The sequence below is a fragment of the Eriocheir sinensis genome, chromosome 24, assembly GCF_024679095.1.
Source record: "Eriocheir sinensis breed Jianghai 21 chromosome 24, ASM2467909v1, whole genome shotgun sequence".
Classification (NCBI taxonomy): domain Eukaryota; kingdom Metazoa; phylum Arthropoda; class Malacostraca; order Decapoda; family Varunidae; genus Eriocheir; species Eriocheir sinensis.
In genome coordinates this window covers 10,041,755-10,049,999 of record NC_066532.1, presented here as the reverse complement: position 1 = coordinate 10,049,999, position 8,245 = coordinate 10,041,755, and the positions used below count along the sequence as shown (strand labels likewise).

Sequence of the window (8,245 nt, the reverse complement as noted above, 5' to 3'; positions counted from 1 at the left end):
CTTCATGTGGTGCCCCGCGAGCCGCGACACCACTCGTGTCATCATCATTATTTTCCGATGACAACAGCGGTATCGACCGCTAAAAAACAACACGGACTCCAAGACATGATTGTCCCCACACACACTGTTCATTTACCAACCTATACACAATTGCAATTGCCCATTAACGCACCCGCTTATCTCTCTAAGCCAAAACACAATCAACCGCGGCCAAAACACAATCAACCGCGGCCAAAACACGATCAACCGCGGAACAAAATGTTATGAAAACAAAGCTGCGTCACCGCGTGAATTAAGCATGTCGGTTAGGTAGATTATTGTATGAGCTCGGTGTGAGTTTGATGTATGACTCACACGCCTGACGTATTACCCTCGCGATGTCTGTATGTATGTCTGCCTATATAAGAAGCATTTATTCAGGCTTGACCTCAGATCAACCAGCACTCTGTTCGTTGCTGGACACTCAGTTGTCCTTCCCTAGACAACATGGGTAGAACATTCATCTTTGCTACTGTGAGTATGGAGTAATGTGGTACCATAGAGGAAAGCGTATCTAACATATCTATTGTGTTCTATTATCTTAGTTTTACTTAGGATTATATTTCTATGATACTTTATTGTGTGAGTTTTTACTCAATATTATACCAGTGTTAACCCTATCCTGCCCAATAGGACTTTTCGGTCCTCTTTTATTTGCATTAACTCAATGGTAAGTGTGCACGTCTTTTAACGCCGTACGCTCATCAGGACCGTTTGGTCCTATTTTGTGAGCCACGTGATACCATTAGTTTCCAGCAGCAGAAGATTTCCCGCCAGTATGAAGCTCGAAGCTGAGGGGGGTGGACGCGTGTCTGACGTAGCTCCACTCCAGCCACTTTAGCCACAATGGATGCTGTCGCAGGTAATTTCATTTGTACAAATAAAATACAGTATATATCTCAATGTATAGACAAATAAAATATAGTAGTATCTGTCAGTTTATAAGTATACGTAGAGGTGTTACTAGGCTTTCAGTAAAAGTGACCGAATGGTCCCATTGGGCACGCTCGTAGGTTATTGCTCAGTTATATTTTCAACAATAGCAAGCATTTACCTCTGCGTTTTTCTATGAATATGACAAGCATATACCTTACATGTCAACGGTATCATAACATATGGCATATATATGAGGTGTTTCATTGATAAAAGTGTACTGTAATTATTTTGTAAGGTCAATACTTGAATAGCAACATAACAAATAACGCAATGGTAAACTTCTCCCTTTCAGGACCTTCTGGAGTAAAAATGACCCCGAAGCAGTTTTACAAGAAGAGGAAGAAAACATTGACCAGTGAAGAAATAGCAGAGAGCCTCACCTGTAGTGACACTGAAAATATGGGTGAATATGATGACAATGAAATTGATGACATCGGCGATCCCGAAATACCAGGTAATGGACGCACACTTTACCTGACGATGACGGTCTATTCTGTTTGTGCATGTGTGATATCATATATACATGATGATGATGATGATTATATATATATATATATATATATATATATATATATATATATATTTTTTTTTTACGCCTTATTAGGCTAAAATTACAAATAATATATAATCTAACGAGTAACTAGAAAAATAATAGGGAAGGAACTGTTTATATAGTTTTCTTATGAGGTTATAATTTAAATCATTATAAGAGAAGCAAACAGCAACAAGGGTAGTGAGAGAAATGTTTTCAATTATCCATGATTCACTAATGTGTAAAATAACATTTTCAACAGATATTGGCAGCAGTAGTGAGGAAGAAGAGGATGAAGATACAGTTGTTTTGGTATTGGATGATGCAGAAATTATTGAAGCTCCTCATCCTCCAGCTAAACGTAAAAGAAAGAGACGCATCATCTGGAAACAAATTACTCAAACAAGAGGACCACCTTCCATTCCTGTTTTTGATAGTGAAGAGCAGTCAGAAGATGAGGTTTTGCTGACACCTTTGCAGTATTTCAAGAAGTTTTTGTCTGATGATTTTCTCAAAGACATTGTTGAGCAATGCAATTTGTATGCTCTGCAGCAAAATCCAAATAAGCCACTAAGTCTTACATGTAGTGAATTTGAACAATGGCTAGGATGTTCCTTCTTCATGTCAGTTAGTAAGATACCCAATACACGTCTTCATTGGTCTTCTTACACAATGAGTGACGCTGTATCATCAGTTATGAGTAGGAATAGGTGGGAAGAGATCAAGTCCCATTTGCACCTAGTGAATAATAATACCATTGACAAGACTGACAAATTATGCAAAGTAAGAATGTTGGTTGACCATTTGAGACAAGAGTTTAGGAAAGTTCCCATGATAGAACATCTGAGTATAGACGAACAAATTGTTCCATTCAAGGGGGCTTCAAGCATGAAGCAGTACAACCCTAAGAAACCCTCTAAATGGGGATATAAGATATTTGTACTAGCAGATGATAAGGGTTATGTGTATGATTTCAGGCCATACACAGGTAAAATTGATCCTGTAGATAAGAATGATGTGCCTGACCTTGGTCCAAGTGCCAATGCAGTTTTACATTTAGCAGAAGTGATACCTTATCACAAGAACCATAAATTGTACTTTGACAATTGGTTCAATTCTCTCCCATTAGTAGAATACTTGGCAACTAAAGGAATTTGGTCCTGTGGTACAGTTCAAAGTAGAAGACTTCCAGGTTTATCATTCCAGTCTGATAAACAGCTAGCCTCCAAAGGCAGAGGAAGTTATGATGAATGGGTGACAACAAATGAAGGGAGTTACTACAAATGCAATCAAATGGTACGATAATAAAGGTGTGCCTAACTTCAACATTTGCTACTTCTCAGCCACTACAGACATGTGTTAGATATGATAGGAAAAGAAAAGAACAAGTTGAAGTTCCTGTACCCAGTATTGTCAAAATGTATAATGAGCATATGGGAGGTGTAGATCTCCAAGACCAACTCCTTGCATACTATAGAATGTCTTTTCGGTCTAGGAAATACTATCTGAGGCTTGTTTTTCATCTCTTTGACATGGCAGTAGTCAATAGTTGGCTAGTTTACAGGCGTTCCGCTACCTCACTTGGAATACCTGATAAAAAACAACATGCTCTTTGTGATTTCAAATTAAAACTGGCTTACTCACTCACAAATAGTGGCAAGGATTTGAGAAAGAAAAGAGGAAGACCATCAACTGATGTTGTAAAGGTGAACTTTGAGAAAAAGAAGAAATGTGGGAGAGCAACAAAACCCATCCCTGAAGATGACGTCCGCAAGGATGGCATAGGTCACTTTCCTGCTGTCTCAGCAAACCGAGAGACATGCAAACTCCCAGGGTGCAAAAGCAAAGTGCGTATGCACTGTCTGAAATGCAGTGTGCACTTGTGCTGCGACCAAAAGAAGAATTGCTTCCTAGAATTTCACCAGTAATAATGGAAATTAGTGAAGTAAAAGCATCAGTTACAAGTTTCAGTGAGGAAAAATAATGTATTTACCTATTAGGAAAACTTTACATCATTAATATTATATTTTTATGTTGTCACTCATCTACTTTGTTCATGTGAAATTTCAATATAATTCAATCAATTGACTTATTTCTTTTTTTGCATTCAAAATGGTCAAGTGCCCAATAGGTCCTATTGGTCACCTTTTGGTTTAAATGCCCTAGGGGATTTAAAAAAACATTTTTTTGCAATAAATGGTTTCAATGGCTCATTTTTCGTTTATTTACGTTACAAAACATTTTTCTTTAATGCTGATAATAATTCGGGCAAGAAAGGGTTAACGTCAGTAACCAATAGTGAAAGAAAACCTGAAGACTCATTGAGTCTAGTAAGCCAGTCGCTGGTTTAAACAATATTTTTACCCTCTGTAATATTAAGTAGTATTAAGGTAGAATAAAATACATATAAGAAAGGCGACACCGTTTCATCACCCCATTTACGAACTCCTTTAAATACTCCTAAAGTACCAGAATTTTAAGTCAAGTGTCACTAATACAAACAGTGTGTCGTCTACCCTGTGTGCCCGGATTACGGGTTACAACATTGGTGTCAGGTGTGGGGTGGTGAAACTTGTGGTAAAACTTGTGGTGAAACTTGCGATTTATATTGGTTTATATTGGTATTGTACTGGTGTATGTCCACATCCGAAAGCGAGGGAGAAGACAGTTATTCTTGGAATTACGGGAATAAGACTTTAGAGTTAAAAATGCCAGACGAAGGCAAGAACCCTCCCCCCACCAAAGGAGATGGAAAATCGATCACCCTTGCCCATGATGATCTTGTCACGCTACTTAGCCGTCATACCTTGAATGATTTTAGTAGAGTGCAGGGACTCTTATATTTTTGTGGTGGAGAAGAAAAAAGTAGCAAAGCACCAAACCTCCCATGCCATAAGCTAGCAAAGAAATGGATAGAGGATATTGAAAGCCGGACACAGGCAAATTGGGACACTACCGGAAAGATTGAGTTAGCCAAACAATATGCCCTGGGAGCAGCGCGCGATCATCTCCTCGGTTGTATCACTAGATGTGGACAGGATTGGGAAAAAGAAAGGAAGACTTCCTACGTGTGTCTCCCACAGTAAGGACCTTTTCGGTCCTCCAGAAAGAATTGGGAGAGGCAAAACGGCGGACAGGAGAAAACATCCGCACCTTCCTCATCCGCCTGGAGACATTGAGAGACGAGTTGATCGCTCTCAAGCCTGACAATGCCAGTTTGCTAACTGAGATAACCGCTTTACGGCTCAGAGAGGCTTTCCCTCCGGCCCTCTTACTCATCCTAACGGAGGAAGAAAAGGGGGACCCACAGAAGGTATTAAAGAAAGGGTATGAGTATATTAAAGCTTATCCAGAGTCGAAGCTATCCGATGCCGATATCGCCAAAGAAATAAAAGTGCTGAACGTCTGTTCCACCCAGGCATCGGACCCAAACATGTCTCTCACAAGCCCGTCCTCCACGCCCTCCAGGCCAGTCACGTTACCCGATAACCCAAAGGGGAGGACGGCACGCCGCGCCACCTACACGCCCATATGGGAACGCGCCCACGCCACCCACATGTTATGCTTGTGGGTATGTAGGACACATGGCTCGCGATTGCACATATGGAAGGCAGTATAGGGTGCCTACCACCCACCAACGGGCTCTCGGTACCCTCAGTACCAGCCCACTCGAAACAGGCGTCAGCCTGTCTCGCCTGCGCTGCCTGGCGCCCGGATTACAGGGCCGGTCCCTCACCCCTGTAGCCCCTGGGACAACCCTCACCACGCCAACCACAAAAAACACACGACCCCAGAGTAGCTGCGGCAGTCCACGGCCCTACCAACGCCCTCACGTTGAGATTGTGCGTAGGCGCTAATGCACAAAAGGAGATGGTTTACGCAATGCTAGACACAGGAGCAGGAGTGTCCCTAATAGAAGAAGATTTATTTAGGAAGGTAGGCGGGAAGATGATAGTTACAGAACCTCTCTCCATACAAGGGTAGATCGGACTCAATCCTAATAAAGGAATAGCCGAAGTAGTAGTAGACTTTGGGCACGGAGAAATTATAGAAAAGTTTGTAGTAATATCACAAGGTATAGTGTTACCAACAGCAGTTTTGTTGGGCCTAGAATTTATGTGGAGACAAAATGTGGTAGCTGCACCGCTGGCCACACCTGGGCAGTTTAGTGTAATGGTGGGCGCCTACCCAGTGGAAGTACATTCCCTGGCTGCGGACGATATGAGCCCGTACCCAGAAGATCATAAAACCTACTTTAGACGAGATGGAGGAAGTACCAGTGAAAGCATACGCTATTAACGTGGCGTCCTTGCTCCCAGGCACGGCAGGGTATGTCACTCTGGAGGCAGAGATTGGCAGAGCCCAGGAAGCCTTATTTCTCCCAAGGTCCAATGATATCCCTTCTTCATTTTTTCCCGGGTTAGTAACCTTAACTCCTAACGTCAAACAAACCAAAGGTAAATTCATCATTCCCTATGCTAACCCAACTGAAGAAACTATTGAGATGCCAACAGGTGAAGTGATGGGACACATTTATTCTTGTCACTCAGAATACTATCAATCATCGACTAATGAATGTGTAGCGGCTGTCACAAAAACAGCTACAAAGCCGCCTGTCACCCAGTCAAGTAAGCAGATGGTACTCGATAAGCTGATAGACGAGCTATTTTACCCTCACAACAGGAAAATTGCTGTCTGAAGGCTTAACCCACAAGTATCCTGATGTGTTTGCTCTAAAAAACGAGCCACTCACTATTACCCCCTATTATGTTCACACTTTAAGGCTAAAAAATGACAAGCCTATATATAAAAAGCCATACCCAATACCAGTAAAATATCATAAAGAAATAGAGATTCAGCTCAAGGACCTTGAGGCCCAGGGTATTATACGCCCTAGTGCGTCACCCTACAGCGCACCTCTAGTCCCTGTTGCTAAAAGGATGGTGGAGTCAGACTTTGTCTCGACTTCCGCTCTGAACGATGAATTGATTGATGACAAACATCCCTCCCTAACATTAACCTCATTTTGCAACAGTTAGGGAAAGTAAAGTATTCACCTCCCTTGATTTGCGCCAGGACCACCAAGTCCCATTGGCAGAGGAATCTAAACACTTGACAGCCTTCACGACACCTTATGGCCTCTATGAATTCACTACAGTCCCCTTTGGATTAAAAACAGCACCTGCAGCCTATCAACGGATCATGAATCAAGTTCTCATAGGTCTGACAGGAAGAATTGTACATGTATACCTTGATGATTTGATAGTACAAGGGAAAGACATGGACCATCACCTAAAGAACCTCCATGCCGTCTTGGACTGCAGAAGGCTCACCTGTCCTTAAGACTAGATAAGTGTTCCTTTTCAAAGAGCAAGTAGATTATCTGGGTCACATTGTTAGTGCTTCTGGCTTGAAGCCTCAGCCCTCAAAGGTACAGGCGGTGCAACAACTCACTCCTCCGAAAACAGTCAAAGAACTTCAAGGTTTCCTGGGATTGGTTAACTTTATAGGAAATTCATTAAAGACTTTGCCAAGATAGCATCCCCACTTAATAATTTACTCAAAGGGAGGAAAGTAACCAAGAATGATAAGACACATCTGGAGTGGAATGAAGAGGCATTGCATGCATTTAGCACACTAAAGAACAGTCTAACGACTGACATTGTTTTAGCCTTTCCGGATTTCCGGAAGCCCTTCAATCTCACCACAGATGCGTCAGATAAGGCAATAGGTGGTGTGTTGCAACAAAGGATGAAAATGGTAGTTTACGTCCCATAGCATATTTTAGTAGAACCCTGAATGGAGCAGAACGTAACTACTCAGCGGTAGAGAAGCTTTAGCAGTCATCTATGGCCTCAGTACTAATCGACCCCTTATCTTGGGTTATAGGATACACATCCTGTCGGACCATAGACCACTGACTTGGCTGTTAAAAAGCACAGTACCTAGCAGCAGGATTGCACGCTGGCAGACACTTCTAGGAGAATTTGACTTTAGTATTGATTATCTCCCAGGCTCCAGCAACATGGTAGCAGATTTTTTGTCAAGGATTAGGAATCAGGAGAGTGACGTGATAGAAGGCGAATTGGATGCTCGAATTATGTCTGTCACCCTTACGGGTGGACAGGACGTCTGTCGCCTCTCCGGAGGGACATGACAAACAGGATAAGTTTCTCCATTGAGTCTTGCTGGACTCATGGAGCACCAGGATCGCGATCCTGAACTGAGAGAATTGAAGCATGCTTTTGAACAAACCACCGGTGGTAACGTACATGAGAGAGATGAGAGAAAGGTTGCAGAGAGGAGCAATGTAACGTTAAATGCAGCTAAGAGGCACTTCAAAAAACTGCCTCTTAGTGAAGTGTGTGTAGAGAACGGCATTCTCTACCGCGATGTTTGCGATGAATACAACAAGCAGAAAAGACTGGTTATCGTTCCACCAAGCTACATTCCTAACGCGTTAGCTTTGGCGCATTCCATGCTACCTGCAGGGCATGGAGGCACTAAGGTTACGTTGGCACGCTGTCGCAAGTTTGCGTACTGGCCGGGAATGAAGGCGGACGTGGAGCAATATGTCAGATCTTGTCCTGTCTGTTGTCGGTTTAAGAAGAGGGGATCCCCGCCAGCTCCACTTATGAGGTATCCAGAGGTTGGCCAACCGTTTGACAGAATCCATATGGATATTGTCGGACCTTTGTCTGTTTCAGACGAAGGCTATAGGTATGTACTGACAGTGAT

At 42.5% G+C, this 8,245-nt stretch overlaps 1 long non-coding RNA gene across 1 annotated transcript; it reads left to right on the top strand.

Annotated features, from left to right (window-relative positions):
* The first annotated feature begins 812 nt into the window (after window positions 1-812).
* LOC127003125 (uncharacterized) lies at window positions 813-2,303 on the top strand. The gene is made up of 3 exons (XR_007756977.1): window positions 813-901; window positions 1,268-1,429; window positions 1,770-2,303. It is a non-coding gene; the product is annotated as an uncharacterized LOC127003125 (long non-coding RNA).
* The last annotated feature ends 5,942 nt before the right edge of the window (window positions 2,304-8,245 follow it).